This window comes from Aegilops tauschii, chromosome 2 (genome assembly GCF_002575655.3).
Source record: "Aegilops tauschii subsp. strangulata cultivar AL8/78 chromosome 2, Aet v6.0, whole genome shotgun sequence".
Classification (NCBI taxonomy): domain Eukaryota; kingdom Viridiplantae; phylum Streptophyta; class Magnoliopsida; order Poales; family Poaceae; genus Aegilops; species Aegilops tauschii.
Window position 1 is genome coordinate 532143053 of NC_053036.3, and position 18823 is coordinate 532161875.

Sequence of the window (18823 nt, forward strand, 5' to 3'; positions counted from 1 at the left end):
GTTTTATTATAGAGAGTATTCAAGTCCAACAATACTCTTTGAAGGTTTTTCCACTAGAGGTAAAAAATCCAAAATCACAAAGGGTAAATCTTGACAAAGTGGAAAAGTTTTATTTCCTGGCAACATTTTAATAAATAAAACAAGGTCAAAATTTTTGGGTGTCACAACACTACCCCCCTTAAGAAAAATCTCGTCCTCGAGATTTGTTAAAAGTTGTTTGAACAAAAACTGTTTTTATCAAAAGAAATCATTCAACTGCACAAAAACAAAGTGGCTATAGTGAGAGGGCAATAAGTGGTGTAAAACCACAGTGCGGTACACTGGCGTGGTGTGGACAAATCCACAGTTAGGGAAAATGAGATATTTCTACGCAGATACAGTAATTTAGAATAAATTCTAAATTACTAAAATACGCTGGTCGCACCCGAGAGCACAGTGCTCTCTTTGGCTGACTGGTGGACCCAGGGCCCACTGTCGGCCTCTTCTCCTACCTCTGGCTCTCTCTTCTCTCTCGCGCGTTCTCCCGCGCTTCCTCCACCGGCGATGCCTAGCTCGTAGGGCATCGAGGCCGTACCGTGGTAGTGCGCAGCGTGCTAGCTGCCGGTGCAGCGTGCACTCACCTCGCGGGCCAGTGCACTGTCGGCACTGCTCGCGGACTCGCCTCCGAACATCGGCGGTCGAGCGACGAGTGGCGCTGGTGGACCTCGCCCACCGTACACCGATCTCGAGCTATAAAACGATCGCGGTGCTCCTCTCTTCTTCCTCACATCTGGCCTCGCTCCCACTCCTCCTCCTTCTCCTCCATTGCTGTTAGCGGGAGCCCGAGACGAGGCTCTAATAGCGGAGGCGATGCCGGACTGGTATGTGGTCCTGGTGTGTGGAGGTTTGGCGGTGCTACTGGGGTTCTCCGTGCTCCTGTGCGCGATGATCCTGGATGATCGTCGTGATGCTGCCGCTCGAGTGTTAGCTCTTCCCGATGGCGGCGATCACGTGGATTAAGCGCGGCACCGAGCGCTGACTGCCGTCGGTGTGCTGGGGCAACTCGTGCCTGATTGATCACTCACAAATCTCTCTCACTGAGACTGTGGTGTCCTCGTGTGCGATCAGTTAGGCGAAAAAAGTGTGTTCAAGGATTCGTAATGGTGCTCGAGGTCGAGTGGTTGTAACTGTGAGTCTGCTGTTACGATGCTGCGCGAAAAAAAAATCTCTGTCGTGAAAAAGGTATACGCCGTAGTGACTCGGGGAAAGAAATCTCATCACAAAATTTATCGAGAAAGAAAATAAAACTAGTTAAAGCCAAAAATAACAGCAGTAAAACTGCTCACGAAAACAAAAGAAATCAGAAATCGGGTCCATCGCACAAATCCGTACGAGTCACAACACATAATTAAATATAGGGGTAATAAATATAGCGATGACGTTTACAAAGAAAACGGCAAAAAGACAGGGTCCTGAGAAAACGCTTCTGGCACTGGGGCACACTCCTCTTCTATCGGGGGAAGCGGGTTGACCAGTCGGTGAATGAGCCTCTCCTGGTCAGGCCTCAGTGGTCTGCCAATAGCGATCCGAGGATTTAAATCAGCGAGGCTCTGGAGATAACCCATTACCCGCTGAGTTAAACGCTCCTGAGCGATAACGTACTGAGCAAGGTTGGCCAGTACTGGATCTCTCTCAATACGTCCTCCGGGAAAAGATGCAACTTCCTCGGGTGCTGCACGACTCGGGAAATAATAGTATCCTCGCTCGCTGGCATAGGGTACCGCGAACCGAAGACGAGTGAGCGCCTCGTATGCAGCAGCTTCTATGGCCATATGCGGAGTCGGCATGGATTTCCCCACGAAGGAGACTTCCGTTGGGTCTTGGTTTGGGTAGGCGGGAGGGATGTGCACCACTGCCCAATATTTTGAGGTGGATGGGGTGATCCTTGATTTGAGCAACTCGTACTGGGGTGGATGGGTGGCACTCATAGTACTGCAGGTAAAGTCCCACAATAATTTGACAAAACTGCCTGGGGTTGCGTCTGGGGTTCTCAGATAAATACTGGGGGTTGGCATGGCAAGGAATGGCTGTGAGTGCTGCGCACGATAGTGAGGGGCACTTGGCAAGGTCACGAAGTGGCCTTTATGTAGCACCGGGGTTGGGTTATCCACCGGGGTGAAGGGTGACTGGTTGTCGATCCTGTTCTCGGGTCAAAGCCACAGATATACATATCACATAAATGTGTCGCATTACTGTGGGTGCCGTCGGGGTTGGTCTTGGTAGCTGCGCCCGAAATTTAGGAATGCAACTGTACGCTAACGTACACATGCATAGCTACTACTCCAAAAATAGGAGCGTTCAAGCCGACAGCATTAAATAAAAGTGATACCAGGCCACACCGTTACAAAGCGTAGAAAAACTAAGGCTCGATACAACTCGAGCGACTTAGTCTACTTCGTTAATGTCTAGGTGGGCTGGCCTGGCGGATGCCGAGGTTTCTCCATCAGGATTTGCCGGCTGAGGCTGAGGGGCTGCAGAGTCGGGGTAGTGGTGATGACCATCGCGGGGGTTGTTGGCCACAATCCCGTTTGAATGGGTTCCCAAAAGGTGACGAAGCGCTTCTGGTGACACCAAAGTACTCTGGTTGATGGCTGGGGCAGACCTCAAGGGGTCGATCGGGTGTCCGAACAGCACGACTGGGTTGTCGGTGTCGGGCTCCGCGTCTCTTCTCGCCGGGGCTCGGCGAACCAGTTCTCCACGAGCTGCGATCAGATCGAGGGTGACCTGATCGAACAGTTGCTCTAGTGCGCTTACATAGCGCACCAGGTGCAATAGTGCGGGATCCGTCTTGTGATCTCCGTTGGCAACCTGGGGCGGCCTACCATACCCGTCACGACTGGGGTAGTAGTAGAACGAGCGACAGTTAACTCTGGGCGACAAGTGCCGGAGTTGAACTATAGCTTCTCGAGCTGCCAGCTGGATGGCTTGTGGCTCAAAGGAAGTTGTCCTTCCAGTGAACCTGTAGGGGCGTTCTGGCGACAGACCCCTACCGTAGATGTGCACAGTGGCCCAGTACTGACGGATCTCACCGTACATGGGTCCCTGGTACACAACATATTCAGGAGGCTCTTCTAACGCATAGGCACGGCGGGTGAGGTTTGCGAGCACGGTCACAAAACCTCCGAGGTTGGTTGCGGTGGTCTCGTTGTGAACAATGGGGCCAGGCATCGTGACTTGGTTTGGGGAAAAGAGGCTGTGCTGTGCTGTGTTGAGGCTAGCGTGCCCTTTTTATAGGGAAAGGGGACGGAGTCTTCCTCCACACGCTTGCGATGGAGACGGGTTGGGCGTCGGTCACTGGCGCGTGATCGACGGGCTAGGCTGATAGGTTGGGGCACCGTCCGCCGAAAGGCGTCGGGTCACTGGGGACCTATCTTACGCGGGAAGCTTGACCAGGGTTAGGCTAAGGTCTGGTGGTTTGGTTATCCTAAGTTTATTGACCTGGCTAAGATAGGATTAGCCAATGGTCAGCCTGGCTCTGATACCAAGTCTGTCAGGACCGGATTTTCGGGATATTAACTCTCCAGAAAATGGCCCTTATGCTCACCAGCCCCAGGATTACTGTTAGCTGATGAGGCACCAACTTGATACAAGAATTCCAAGCAAGGTACAAAAATATGTAGTACAAGACCATTGTGGCCTAGGAGTACAAAATTTGGTTTCTAATGGTTGACGGCGGAAGCGGTTTGTGATACATCTGTGTCTATGGGACTCCATTTCCCACAAGAACAGCTGACCAGGATAACTCCTATCTTCGCGAGGCTGCTATCACCTTTTCATGGGTTCCGGGGCTGTCGTCGAAACGCTCCTCTCCATGCAAGAAATCTGGCCAAGACAATAGCCAGGGACAAGCCAGTGAGTACGTTTGAATGTACTCACAAACATCAAGAACACGGGTATAGTATATGAAAACATGCTCCGAAATAATTCTATGATCACAACGTCTGTCACGAAGTATACGAAATCCATGATGCACGCATGCGGGTAAAATATGAGTATGCCATAAAGAAATAGAATGTAGTGATCGAGTGTCTGAAATGACTCCTCGAAAAAAAGGGGTGCAAATAAATTAACAATGCCGCAGTCGGGCGTCTGAGCGACACCACATAAAGGGCTTATATATATAAAAGAAACAACAAGCATGCCACAGTCGGGCGTCTATGCGACACCACATAAAGGGCTTATATATAAAAGAAACAACAAGCATGCCACAGTCGGGCGTCTATGCGACACCACATAAAGGGCTTATATATAAAAGAAACAACAAGCATGCCACAGTCGGGCGTCTATGCGACACCACATAAAGGGCTTATATATAAAAGAAACAACAAGCATGCCACAGTCGGGCGTCTATGCGACACCACATAAAGGACTTATAATAGAATAGTTGCAGTGAGTATCCAGGAGGTAGAACCATCCTAGGGATACTCAAAATAAAACAAATGGTTAGTCCACAATAATAATGATCATAATCCACATATGTCACAGTTCATAGTCAAGGTTTTGGTTTAACCGTTTTTCCCTCTGAAGACCGACACTAAGACCGACACTTGACCTATCCCAGACTGTAGTCCTTAACCATGGACACGGCTATTCGAATAGATGTATAATCCCTGCAGAGGGTGTACTCTTACCCACGGGTAACGGATTCCTTTAATCCATCGGGACTAATTCCGTCTACGGTCTTTTAGTTGAAAACACGCCTGACCTGCACACACCAGCTTAACTTACCGGTGTCTGGAATCACCCACGACACCTGTCAAGCGAAACTCTAAGTGGGGAGGCTACAACCTCGACGTAGCATGGGATCACAAAATTTATACCGCGTGCAAACTAGGGGAGCTACCCCTCCGGCTACAACCAAAACACCCATGCCCCCGGACCGGATGACTGGCTTTAATCCATGGCCATGGGACCCTCATCACGGCCTCTCTGTACGGTGTGTGCTAGAAAGGGGTTGACAACTTACTGAACCGTACCCTACCTAAGGCAGGGACAAGTGGTAGTACCAGACAAGTATGGGGGTTACTGGACAAGACTCGATCTAAGGCCGACTCAGGAGGTTCAAGTGTTCCCTGCATGATTATCATAACAATAATATTTCCATTAACAGGTAAACTTACCACTCGTCAAGCCTCACCATGCCATACCGGACATACTCGTCCCAACGAGGTACTAGGGACAAGCTCGTGTCTACCCAAGACCACGACTTTCCCGGCTTCCTTCCGGTATGCAAGGGAAGCTTACGAGGATGAATACCATCACCAACATATCCATATATCACAGCAAGGAACTCTCCACTATGCACTCATGCATATGATTTTTATCGTCACATAAAATAGCGTATGCTCTAAGTCAAGGTGATGTTGTAACCGTATCACAACATCCAAAATATTAAGCCAGGGTTCAGGATGCTTGCCTTCAAGTGTATGCATGTGGGGGTGCACTTTTGAAGGTTGCCTTTTCTCCAAAAATCCTATTTTGAGAAATATTCAAACAACACACATTTCAAAAACAGTACAAAAAGTTGTCTCAAATATTTTTGAAATAAATCTTAAAATAAACTAGATGAAATTTGAGAGAGGTAGGAAAAAGAATCAACTCATTTGGAGTTTTATTTTAAAAGTTATAGCCAGTCAAAGATCAGTCAAAGTTCTGTTTTAATAAAATCAGAAAAAGGAAAACACTTCGGGGGAGAATACGCTTTCGAAGCAGAGAAGACGTACTCGGGACTCTGCGCTTTCACTTAAACAGAGAGGACGGCCGCGCGGGTCACTGGCAGTGGGTCTAGGGGGCCCACTGGTCAGGTTTGACCGTTCTTCCTCTCCCTCCCTCTCTCTGCCCGAACGGCGCGGGGCTCCGGCGATCACCGTCGGCGAACGGCAGCTCCCCACAGGGTCCCGAGGGCAGGGATGGATCCGCCAGACCGAGGCGGTCCTCCCGGTGGGTGCTAGGCGGGTGGGGACGGAGAAAGTCACCGGCGGCGAGCTCCGCGGCGGACGATGGTTCGGGAGCAGAGTGGGTTTTGGGCTCCAGGGGTCCTTGGTCGAGGCCGAGGCGCTAGGCAGCTCCGCACGACTATGGGGAAACTCTTGGTGGCGTTGGATTGGCGGGGGAAGCTCCGGTTGCGACGAATGGCACTGGATTCGGCGGCGACCGAGTTGGCCGGAGACGAGGAAGAAAGGACTTTCCCCGACGATTGCTGGCTGCGGGAACACTACGGGGTTGGACTGGGGTTGCCTGAGTGCTCGGAGGAGCACGGGGCCTCCTCTTATAGCACGACGGGGCTGGCTCCGCGGCGGTGGATAAGATCGACGACGAGTCGCCGTTGCTGTAGCTGCAGGGGGTCGTGGCGGCGACGAACGCGTGCCGACGAGCATGTGGATAAGCACGGGCTGTTCCCCGGGGCAGCTGGCGCGCGCGGGTGGCTTGGGCGGCGCCGTCCACGGCAGAGCCCGCTGCCGACGCCGGCGTGCCGCCAAGGAAGCTCTGGCGGCAGCGCTGTAGGGCGCCAGTGCGGCTTGGAGGGTACTGGTGAGAGGGCGAGCGTGTGGCGCGGCTCTGCAGGCGAGCTGGGACCAGTGACGGGACGCGTCGACCCGAGCGCACGCACGTGCAAAACGCGCGCTCTGGCCGCGCCCAGAGCACGCACAGCAGGTGTTCGACGAAATGCCAGTGCGCGCTAGGGAGCTTGGGTGAGGCTGGTAGTCAACAGGCCAGGGTTAGGGACATCTGGGAGGTTAGTGGACATGCTGGATGGGTCAGGGGCTCAAGTCCATAATGCAAACCAGAGGACATGCCAAAATTGTTCCTGCACATAGGGTGTTCGACAGAATGCCATGGGCAACTAGGCAATTCTTGGGGTGGCCAAACTCTCTAGATCCTAGTCTCTTTAGGAGCTAAAGAAGGTGGCAAGGCTAGTTTGGCAAAAACAGAAACTTGATAGTGCAAGATTTTGAGAAAACCAGTTTTGGGCAGAAACTCAAGGCTAACATTGCATGCACTAAAAATACTCCAATGGGTCCAATCTCCTGGGCTTAAGAGTTTGGTATGGAGGACTGTAAGTAGGGAAAAAGCTCATGGGTGCTAGAACAAAATAAAATGGGGTTGCAGTACAAATCACCAAACTGGACCAGAAAGGATAAGAAGGTGATTCACTCAAATTTTTCAAAGAACATCACTGGGTTTTTGCATGAGGTTGCATTGTATGCATCCACTGACATCTCCAAACACTTGGAAGAATTTTTAAAGAAATATTTAAATGGGTTGTAGTGCAAAAGTGCCTACTGGACCAGATTGGAAAAGTTGGTGTAGAGCTCAAAATCTCCAATGGCCAAAAGGTATTTTTGCATAAAAGTGATGTGGAAACATCACATGACATCCCCAAATTTTGGTGGAAATTTTAAATGCATTTGCCAAATGGTTGCAGTGCAAAACAGGCTCCAAATTCAAAAGAACTCCTTTCAAAAGAATAAAGCTCTGAGAAAACAAATCTTGCAATTTAAATCCATTGATAAAGGATTGTTTTATTATAGAGAGTATTCAAGTCCAACAATACTCTTTGAAGGTTTTTCCACTAGAGGCAAAAAATCCAAAATCACAAAGGGTAAATCTTGACAAAGTGGAAAAGTTTTATTTCCTGGCAACATTTTAATAAATAAAACAAGGTCAAATTTTTTGGGTGTCACAAGGCCATGAAATCAGAGATGGGATCCATGTATGAGAACAAAGTGTGGACTTTGGTTGACTTGCCCAATGATCGGCAAGCCATCGAGAATAAATGGATCTTCAAGAAGAAGACAGACGCCGACGGTAATGTTACTGTCTACAAAGATTGACTTGTTGCGAAAGGTTTTCGACAAGTTCAAGGAGTTGACTACGATGAGACCTTCTCACCTGTAGCGATTCTTAAGTCCGTTCGAATCATGTTAGCAATTACCGCATTTTATGATTATGAAATTTGGCAAATGGATGTAAAGACTGCATTCCTGAATGGATTTCTGGAAGAAGAGTTGTATATGATGCAACCTGAAGGTTTTATCGATCCAAAGGATGCTAACAAAGTGTGCAAGCTCCAGCGATCCATCTATGGACTGGTGCAAGCATCTCGGAGTTGGAATAAACGTTTTGATAGTGTGATCAAAGCATATGCACTATTAGGGAAAACCTTATACACAGAAGTTTATCTGTAACGCGGTTTAAAAGTGGGCGCTACTGCTAATTAGTAGTAGCGAGGGGTATAAAAACCGCGCTACTACTAAGTTGATAGTAGTAGCGAGGGGTATAAACCCGCGCTGCTACTAAGTGGTCTCCAACAATACCCCCAGGATAGGCCATAGTAGTAGCGAGGGGTATAAAACCGGCACTACTACTAAGTAGTAGTAGCGCAGGTAAGACCCCCACGCTACTACTAAGCGTGTCCACCCCACCACTCTCTCTCTCTCATCCCTAAAAAATACTCTCCCCACATTCTCCTCGCCGCCTCCAGCACCCACCCTTTCGCAGTGGTTGGCCTCCCGACCCCTCCCTATCTTCTCCCGCTAATCCCCCCATTCCCCTCGCCGCCGCCGCCACCGCCGTCGGCTGCCCAAGGTGAGACCCCAGCGCCCATCTCCTCCTCCCCTCGCGGCTCTACTCTCTCGCCGCAGCTTTTATTTTGATCCGCACCCTCTCCTCGCCACGCTCCGCTCCTCACCGCGCCCCGGATCTCGCCCCCAGGACCGTCGCCGACCCGCAGCCACCGCAGGTGATTGATTCATCTCTCTATCGCCCCTTGGATTCCGGTGCTCGAATCAGATCGATGCCCGCTGCGTTCTCTGTCTGTCTCCGGGCTCCGGGTTCCGGTTCGTTCGGGATCAGTACCGTCCGCCGGAATGGGACGAGACGCCGTCCCCGGGCCTTCTGCTCTGCTTTTCTAGGGTTCGTTCGTTCGTTGAGCGGTGGGAGGGGGGATTCGTGAGGGGAGTCGCCCTGTGGGCTTGCCGTTCCATGGCGGATTCGTCGATGGATTCGGTAGGAGGGGAGATGCCGTCGGAATGGAACCGTGCCAGAAGAAAAAGAAGATCTTTTTATTCGTCGCTCCTTGTGGGGGTGGGGATTAGCTGATCTGCATCTAGCGGAGGAACCGGCCAGATGACGCACGGGAGGGAGGGGCCATTGATTATCGTTGATGTGTACTACTACTAACTTAATTAGTACTATAGTACTTGCTCGTATCAGATCATCAAATGTGCGATCTTTTGTTCAGAGACGGTTCTCATCGCAGGAATCAATGGGCGCTGGTTGTTGTTATAGTACTAGTCTTTACTCTCTGTGTGAAATGAATGGATCCTTAACTTACCTTGATGCTAATAACTGTGGTTGCACTCCACTCATTCAATGTTACAATATCATTATATCTTAATGCTGCAAGGGGAACTATTTTTACATTCTATCACAGTAATCACACACTAGTACATAGGGATCTATTAGCTTAGCAAAACTGGCATTTTGGCTGAGTATTAAACAGCAAAATGTCCCTTCATCTGTCGCTGCTTGCTTGTCTAAGCCTGACAATATTATTCCATCTAATTGTTGTGTGTTATTATCTTGAATACATTTCTCTTTTAATTTATTTTCAATCTTCCAAGCCTGGACATAGTTATTGTATCTTATTATCATCTTTGGAAGTGGCCGGACCCTTCCGCGAACCCTGCGCAAGCAAGAGCTACGTGCAGCGCGCTGCCCTTTTATCATCTTGAAAATGTCACCACTACTTGTTTTATTCTCTGCGCACTGTGTTTGCTGGAGACTAACATTCTCTTATTTGACCATGCAGTGATTACCTCTTCAAGCTATTTCTTATTGGAGACTCAGGTGTTGGCAAGTCATGTCTTCTGTTAAGATTTGCAGTAAGAATCTCTATTTCAAGCATGATCCATTTTGCTATCTCTTTCTCGTCTATATATTATGGAAGGTTTCCATGTTAAATTTAGGTAGTTGATGGATACATCATGGAGTTGACCATTTTGTTTGTAGGATGTGTAAGCTTAATCATTATTCACAATTGTTCGAATTTAAATTGTTCAACGTAAATAGTTCATTATTGGTAGCTAGTACATTTTTCCACAAGATGATGAGCATCCTTATATACTACTCCCTATGTAAACTAATATAAGAGTGTTTAGATCACTCCCTCTGTACATTTTTCCACCCGATTTAAAATGGTGCTCTCTGGAGAGTCAACGTCGACCCCGGCGCTGTTTTGAAGAGCAGTGGGAATAAATTTTCCGATGTCCTTTGTTGGCGATTTCCCTATCCATGAAATGATAATTTTGAACAGATGTTAATTGTCAAATATTTCAAGCATATATAGCTCAAATACACTAGTATTTCTTGAATGCACCAAAACAAGAAGATAGCATGAACACGTATAGCTAGGGTATGCATTTAGTAGGTGTTTATCCGTTTTGAAGATTCATAATAGACTAAAAGAGATAGATAATTGAAGAAAATACCCTACTAGATCTGCACGAGGGCGCGAAGTAACAAGTTTTCACTTTCTCGACTAGGTGCAGGGTGATCAACGAGGACTACTGCGGCCCGATGGGAGTCATGCTCTTCAACTACTCGGAGGCAGACTTCACCGTGAAGCCCCGCGACCGCGTCATACAGATTATCGTCTAGGTGATTGCGACGCAGGAGGTCCCCGGGGTGGAGGACCTCGACGCCACCGTCCGGAGGTCACCAAGGTGGAGGACGACGCCACCGTCCGGAGTTCCTCAAGGTGGAGGACCTCGACGCTTTGTACATACATCTAGAGAAGTGGTCTGGTTAGGTTGGTGGTGAAACGCTAGGGAAGGTACCAACCTTTTGATAATGGTTGTGTGTGTCCTCGTGATCTCTTCGATTTGAGATGTTGAATGTTGCATCCATGAACACTTCAAGTGTTAAGATGGTTCTGTGAAATTTATTTTGCATTGGACGTGCCTCTGATCTCCATTCATGAATACTGCATCTATTTTTATTTTTTTAATTCCTAATCTGCTACTAGTAGCGTTGGGAAAAAAGTGCCCTACTAGTATTTAGGATACTAGTAGCGCTGGTATTGTAGGCACGCTACTACTACTTCATTAGTAGTAGCGCGAGTCTGTAATAGCAGTAGCGTGGGTGGCACACGCTAATACCAACAAAGTTAGTAGTAGCGCGGGTTTCTCCCACGCTACTACTAACTATTAGCTATAGCGCGATACTAGTAGCGCGGGTACCCACGCTGCTAGTAGCCATTTTACCCGCACTGCTAGTAGCCTTTTTCCTAGTAGTGATGGTTTTATACAGACTTTTGGAGAAGCCTGTATTTACAAGAAAGTGAGTGAGAGCTCTATAGCATTTGTAATATTATATGTGGATGACATATTGTTGATTGGAAATGATATAGTATTTCTGGATAGCATAAAAGGATACTTGAATAAGAGTTTTTCAATGAAAGACCTCGGTGAAGCTGCTTATATATTGGGCATCAAGATCTATAGAGATAGATCAAGACGCTTAATTGGACTTTCACAAATCACATACCTTGATAAAGTTTTGAAGAAGTTCAAAATGGATCAAGCAAAGAAAGGGTTCTTGCCTGTGTTACAAGGTGTGAAGTTGAGTCAGACTCAATGCCTGACCACTGCAGAAGATAGAGAGAAAATGAAAGGTGTTCCCTATGCTTCAGCCATAGGCTCTATCATGTATGAAATGTTGTGTACCAGACCTGATGTGTGCCTTGCTATTAGTTTAGCAGGGAGGTACCAAAGTAATCCAGGAGTGGATCACTGGACAGCGGGCAAGAACATCCTGAAATACCTGAAAAGGACTAAGGATATGTTTCCCGTTTATGGAGGTGACAAAGAGCTCGCCGTGAATGGTTACGTCGATGCAAGCTTTGACACTGATCCGAATGACTCTAAGTCACAAACCGGATACGTGTTTATATTGAACGGTAGAGTTGTAAGTTGGTGCAGTTCTAAGCAAAGCGTTGTGGCGGTATCTACGTGTGAAGCGGAGTACATAGCTGCTTCGGAAGCAGCAAATGAAGGAGTCTGGATGAAGGAGTTCATATCCGATCTAGGTGTCATACCTAGTGCATCGGGTCCAATGAAAATCTTTTGTGACAATATGCTACCTCTTGAGCACTGTGTTAGTTTTTCCCTTGAAGAGGAAAGGGTGATGCAGTAAAGTAGCGTAAGTATTTCCCTCAGTTTTTGAGAACCAAGGTATAATCCAGTAGGAGGCCACGCGCGAGTCCCACGCAGCTACACAAACAAACAAGAACCTCACAACCAACGCGATAAAGGGGTTGTCAATCCCTTCACGGTCACTTACAAGAGTGAGATCTGATAGAGATGATAAGATAATATTTTTGGTATTTTTAGGATAAAGACTAAAAGTAAAGAAAGCAAAATAAACGGCGTGAGAAATAGCTTGTTGACGGGAGATTAATATGATGGAAAATAGACCTGGGGGCCATAGGTTTCACTAGTGGCTTCTCTCAAGATAGCATAAGTATTATGGTGGGTAAACAAATTACTGTCGAGCAATTGATAGAATTGAGCATAGTTATGAGAGTATCTAGGTATGATCATGTATATAGGCATCACACCCGTGACAAGTAGACCGACTCCTGCCTGCATCTACTACTATTACTCCACACATCGACCGCTATCCAGCATGCATCTAGAGTACTAAGTTCATAAGAACAGAGTAACGCTTTAAGCAAGATAACATGATGTAGAGGGATAAACTCATGCAATATGATATAAACCCCATCTTTTTATCCTCGATGGCAACAATACAATACGTGTCATTTACCCTACTGTCACTGGGATCGAGCACCGCAAGATTGAACCCAAAGCTAAGCACTTCTCCCATTGCAAGAAAGATCAATCTAGTAGGCCAAACAAAACTGATAATTCGAAGAGACTTGCAAAGATAACCAATCATACCTAAAAGAATTTAGAGAAGATTCAAATATTGTTCATAGATAATCTTCATCATAAACCCACAATTCATCGGATCTCGACAAACTGTAACACCCCAAAAAATTGACCTTGTTTTTATTAATTAAAATTTTGCCAGGAAATTAAATTTTTATTTTTCTGGATTTCTCCTTTGATTTCAGAACACCTCTTCTCTTTAATATTGTGGGTTTTTACCTCAAGTGGAAACTTTTCAAAAATATTATTGGACTTGTATGCCCTCTTTATAAAATCGATTCTTTATCAGTGGATTTATTTGCATAATTATTTTTCATGAGCTTTATTCTTTTAAAATGATCTTTCATAAATATGGAGTCCCTTTTGCACTACAACCATTTGATAAATGCTTTTAAAAAATTTACCAAAATTTGGGGATGTCATGTGGGGTTTCCACGTCACTTTTATGCAAAAATATCCTTTGGTCATTTGAGATTTTGAGCTCTACATCAATTTTTCAAATCTGGTCCAGTAGGTATTTTTGCACTACAACCTATTTAAATATTCTTCTAAAAATTCTTCCAAGTGTTTGGAGATGTTAGTAGATGCTCATAATTCAACTTCATGCAAAAACCCAGTATTGTCCTTTGCAAAATTTGAGTGGATCAACCTCTTTTTCTTTCTGGTCCAGTTTGGTGATTTGTACTGCAACCCTTTTTTATTTTGCTCTAGTGCCTTGAGCTTTTTCCTACTTATAGTCCTCCCTACCAAACCCTTAAGTCCAGGAGATTGGGCCCATTGGAGTATTTTTGGTGCATGCAATGATAGCCTTTAGTTTCTGCCCAAAACTGGTTTTCTCAAAAACTTGCTCTAACAAATTTCTGTTTTTGCCAAACTAACCTTACCACCCTCTTTAACTCCCAAAGAGACTAGGATCTGCAGAGTTTGGCCACCCCAAGAGTTGCCTAGATGACCATGGCATTCTGTCAAACACCCTGTGTGCAGGAACAGTTTTGGCATGTCTCCTAGTTTGCATTGTGGACTTGAGCTCCTGACCCATCCGGCATGTCCACAAATCTCCTAGCTACCCCTAACCCTGGCCTGTTAGCTACCAGCCTCACCCAAGCTCGCTAGCACGCGCTGGCATTTCGTCGAGCACCTGGCGTGCGTGCTCTGGGCGCGCCCAGAGCGCACGTTTTGCACGCGCGCGCACCGAGTCGCCGCGCCGCACTGCCACCCTCGACGCGTCCCGTCCCTTGCCCCAGCTCGCCTGCAGAGCCGCGCCATGCACTCGCCCACTCACCGGAAACCTCCAAGACTCCCTGGCACCCTACAGCGCCGCCGTCAGGGCCCCCTTGGCGGCACGCCGGCGTCGGCAGCGGGCTCTGCCGTGGACGGCGCCGCCCAAACCACCCGCGCGCGCCAGCTGCCCCCTGGGAACAGCCCGAGCTTATCCGCAAGCCGTCGGCACGCGCTCGTCGCCGCCACGTAGCCCTGCAACCACAGTACAGCGGTCGCCGGCGATCTTATCCTCGGCCGCCGCGGGACCAACCTCGAGCGCCTATATAAGGGGATCCCGAGCCCCTCCGAGCACTCAGGCAACCCCAGTCCACCCCCATAGTACTCCCGCAGCCAGCAATCGACGGGAAGGGGCCTTCTTCCTCGTCTCCGGCCAGTTCGGCCGCCGCCAAGCTCCGGTGCAATACGTCGCAGCCAGGCCCTCCCCCGCCCATCCAACGCCACCAAGAGTCTCCCCATAGCCTTGTGGAGCTGCCTAGCGACTCAGCCTCGACCAAAGACCACCATAGCCCGAAGCTCACTTTGCTCCCGAACCTCCGTCCGCCGCGGAGCTTGCCGCCGGTGACCTCCTCCGTCCCCACCTGCCTAGCGCCCACCGGGAGGACCGCCCCGGTCTGGCGGATCCATCCCTGCCCTCGGGGCCCCGTGGGGAGCTGCCGTTCATCAACGGCGATCGCCGGAGGCCCGCCACCGTTCGGGCAGAGAGAAAGGAGGGAGAGGGAGACCAGTCAAACCTGATCAGTGGGCCCGCTGGACCCACTGTCTGTGACCCGCGCGCCCGTCCTCTCTGGTTAAGTGATAGCGCAAAATCCTGAGTACGTCTTCTCTGCTTCGAAAGCGTATTTTCCCCGAAGCGTTTTCCTTTTTCTGATTTATTAAATCAGAACTTTGACTAATCTTTGACTGGCTATATCTTTTAAAATAAATCTCCAAATGAGTTGATTCTTTTTCCTACCTCTCTCAAATTTCATCTAGTTTATTTTAAGATTTATTTCAAAAATATTAGGGACAACTTTTTGTACTGTTTTTGAAATGTGTGTCATGGTGTTGGATTAAAGCCTGTCATCCGGTCCGGGGGCATGGGTGTTTCCGGTTGGGACCGAGAGGGGGGCACCCCTTAGAGCGCGCGAATATAAATTTGATCCCATGCTACGTCGAGGTTGTAGCCTCCCCACTTAGAGTTCTGCTTGGCAGGTGTCGTGGGTGATTCCAGACACCGGTAAGTTAAGCTGGTGTGTGCAGGTCAGGCGTGTTTTCAATTAAAAGACCATAGACGGAATTAGTCCCGATGGACTAAAGAAATCCGTTACCCGTGGGTAAAGAGTACACCCTCTGCAGAGATTATACATCTATTCGAATAGCCGTGTCCATGGTTAAGGACTACAGTCTGGGATAGGTCAAGTGTCGGTCTTAGTGTCGGCCTTCGGAGGAAAAACTGTTAAACCAGAACTTGGATCATGACTTGTGACTTGTATGGATTATGATCATTATTATTGTGGACTAACCATTTACTTCATTTGAATTATTGAGTATCCTTGGGACGGTTCTACCTCCTGGATATTCACTGTGATTATTCTTATATAAGCCCTTTATGTGGTGTCGCATAGACGCCCGACTGCGGCATGTTTGTTATTTAATTTTCTTTTATAAGCCCTTTATGTGGTGTCGCATAGACGCCCGACCGCGGCATGCTTGTTATTTAATTTTCTTTTATAAGCCCTTTATGTGGTGTCGCCCAGACGCCCGACTGCGGCATTGTTAATTTATTTGCACCCTTTTTCGAGGAGTCATTTCAGACACTCGATCACTACATTCCATTTCTATATTGCATATTCATATTTTATCCACATGCGTGCATCATGGATTTCGTATATTTCGTGACAGACGTTGTGATCATAGAATATTTCGGACATGATTACCCCTGGTTATATTATACCCGTGTTCTTGATGTTTGCGAGTACATTCAAACGTACTCACTGGCTTGTCCCTGGCTATTGTCTTGGCCAGATTTTCTTGCGTGGAGAAGAGCGTTACGACGACAACCCCGGAACCTACGCACTGATGATAGCAGCCTCGCGAAGATAGGAGTTATCCTGGTCAGCTGTTCCTGTGGGAAATGGGGTCCCATAGACGCAGATGAACCACAAACCGCTTCCGCCATCAACCATTAGAAACCAAGTGTTGTACTCACAGGCCAAAATGGTCTTGTACTACATATTTTTGTTCTTTGCTTGGAATTCTTGTATCAAGTTGGTGCCTCATCAGCTAACAGTAATCCTGGGGCTGGTGAGCATAAGGGCCATTTTCTGGAGAATTAATATCCCGAAAATCCGGTCCTGACAGACTTGGTATCAGAGCCAGGCTGACCATTGGCTAACCCTATCTTAGCCAGGTCAATAAACCTAGGTTAACCAACCCATCAGACCTTAACCCAACCCCGGCCAAGCTTCTCGGGTAAGATAGCCACACAGTGACCCCGACGCTTTTGGCAGTCGGTGCCCAACCTATCCGCCTAGCCTGTCGATCACGCGCCAGTGACCGACACCTAACTTGTCTCATTCGCAAGCGTGCGAAGGAAGACTCCGTCCCCTTTTTCTATAAAAGGGCACGCTAGCCTCAACCCAGCACAGCACAGCCTTTTTCCCAAACCAAGTCTCGATGCCTGGTCCCATTGTTCACAATGAGACCACAGCAACCAACCTTGGAGGTTTTGTGACCGTGCTCGCAAACCTCACCCGCCGTGCCTATGCATTGGAAGAGACCCCAGAATATGTTGTGTACCAAGAACTCATGAGCGGTGAGAGCCGTCAGTTCTGGGCCACTGTACACATTTATGGTAGGGGTCTATCGCCAGAACGCCCCTACAGGTTCACTGGGAGGACCACTCCCTTTGAGCCACAAGCCATCCAGCTGGCAGCTCGGGAAGCTATAGTTCAACTCCGGCACTTGTCGCCCAGAGTTAACTGTCGCTCGTTCTACTACTACCCCAGTCGTAACGGGTATGGTAGGCCGCCCTAGGTTGGCAACGGAGATCACGAGCCGGATCCTGCACTATTGCATCTGGTGCGCTATGTAAGTGCACTAGAGGAACTGTTCGATCAGATCACCCTTGATCTGATCGCAGCTCGTAGAGAACTGTTTCGCCGAGCCCCGGCGAGAGGAGAAGTGGAGCCCGACACCGACAACCCAGTCGTGCTGTTCGGACACCCAATCGAGCCCTTGAGGTCTGCCCCAGCCATCGGCCAAAATACTTTGATGTCCCCAGAAGTGCTTCGCCGCCTTTTGGGAACACACTCCAACGGGGTTGTGGCCAGCAACCCCCGCGATGGTCATCATCGCTACCCCGACCCTGCAGCCCCTCAACCTCATCCGGCTAATCCCGACGATGAAACCCGTGGAGAAGCTTCGGCGTCCTCTAGGCAAGCCCGCTTAGATATTAACGGAGTAGACTAAGTCACTCGAGTAGTAACGAGCCTTATTATTTCTACGCCTTGTAATTGTGTGATTATGTATCACCATTATTAAAGGATGTCTGCTCGTGCGCCCCAGTACCAGAGACGTTTTCTCAGGACCCTGTCCTTTTGCCGTCTTTATTTTAAACGTCATAGCTATGTTTGTTTGTGTGTTACAGCTTATGTTTGTACCCAAAATTCGTGCTATGAGCAAACTCTTGGTTTCAACTAATGGGAGTGTTATTTTTAAAAACAAGCCTTAGGAAATCTCGAGGACGAGATTTTTCTTAAAGGGGGTAGTGTTGTAACACCCCAAAAACTTGACCTTGTTTTTATTAATTAAAATTTTGCCAGGAAATTAAATTTTTATTTTTCTGGATTTCTCCTTTGATTTCAGAACACCTCTTCTCTTTAATATTGTGGGTTTTTACCTCAAGTGGAAACTTTTCAAAAATATTATTGGACTTGTATGCCCTCTTTATAAAATCAATTCTTTATCAGTGGATTTATTTGCATAATTATTTTTCATGAGCTTTATTCTTTTAAAATGATCTTTCATAAATATGGAGTCCCTTTTGCACTGCAACCATTTGATAAATGCTTTTAAAAAATTTACCAAAATTTGGGGATGTCATGTGGGGTTTCCACATCACTTTTATGCAAAAATATCCTTTGGTCATTTGAGATTTTGAGCTCTACATCAATTTTTCAAATCTGGTCCAGTAGGTATTTTTGCACTACAACCTATTTAAATATTCTTCTAAAAATTCTTCCAAGTGTTTGGAGATGTCAGTAGATGCTCATAATTAAACTTCATGCAAAAACCCAGTATTGTCCTTTGAAAAATTTGAGTGGATCAACCTCTTTTTCTTTCTGGTCCAGTTTGGTGATTTGTACTGCAACCCTGTTTTATTTTCCTCTAGTGCCCTTGAGCTTTTTCCTACTTATAGTCCTCCCTACCAAACCCTTAAGTCCAGGAGATTGGGCCCATTGGAGTATTTTTGGTGCATGCAATGATAGCCTTTAGTTTCTGCCCAAAACTGGTTTTCTCAAAAACTTGCTCTAACAAATTTCTGTTTTTGCCAAACTAACCTTACC

The 18823-nt window shown here is 47.6% G+C and overlaps 1 long non-coding RNA gene across 1 annotated transcript; it reads left to right on the plus strand.

Moving 5' to 3' along the window:
• Window positions 1–8481: 8481 nt before the first annotated feature.
• Window positions 8482–11029, plus strand: LOC109753299 (uncharacterized). Its single transcript, XR_002230453.4, has 3 exons — window positions 8482–8782; window positions 9854–9926; window positions 10593–11029. It is a non-coding gene; the product is annotated as an uncharacterized lncRNA (long non-coding RNA).
• The last annotated feature ends 7794 nt before the right edge of the window (window positions 11030–18823 follow it).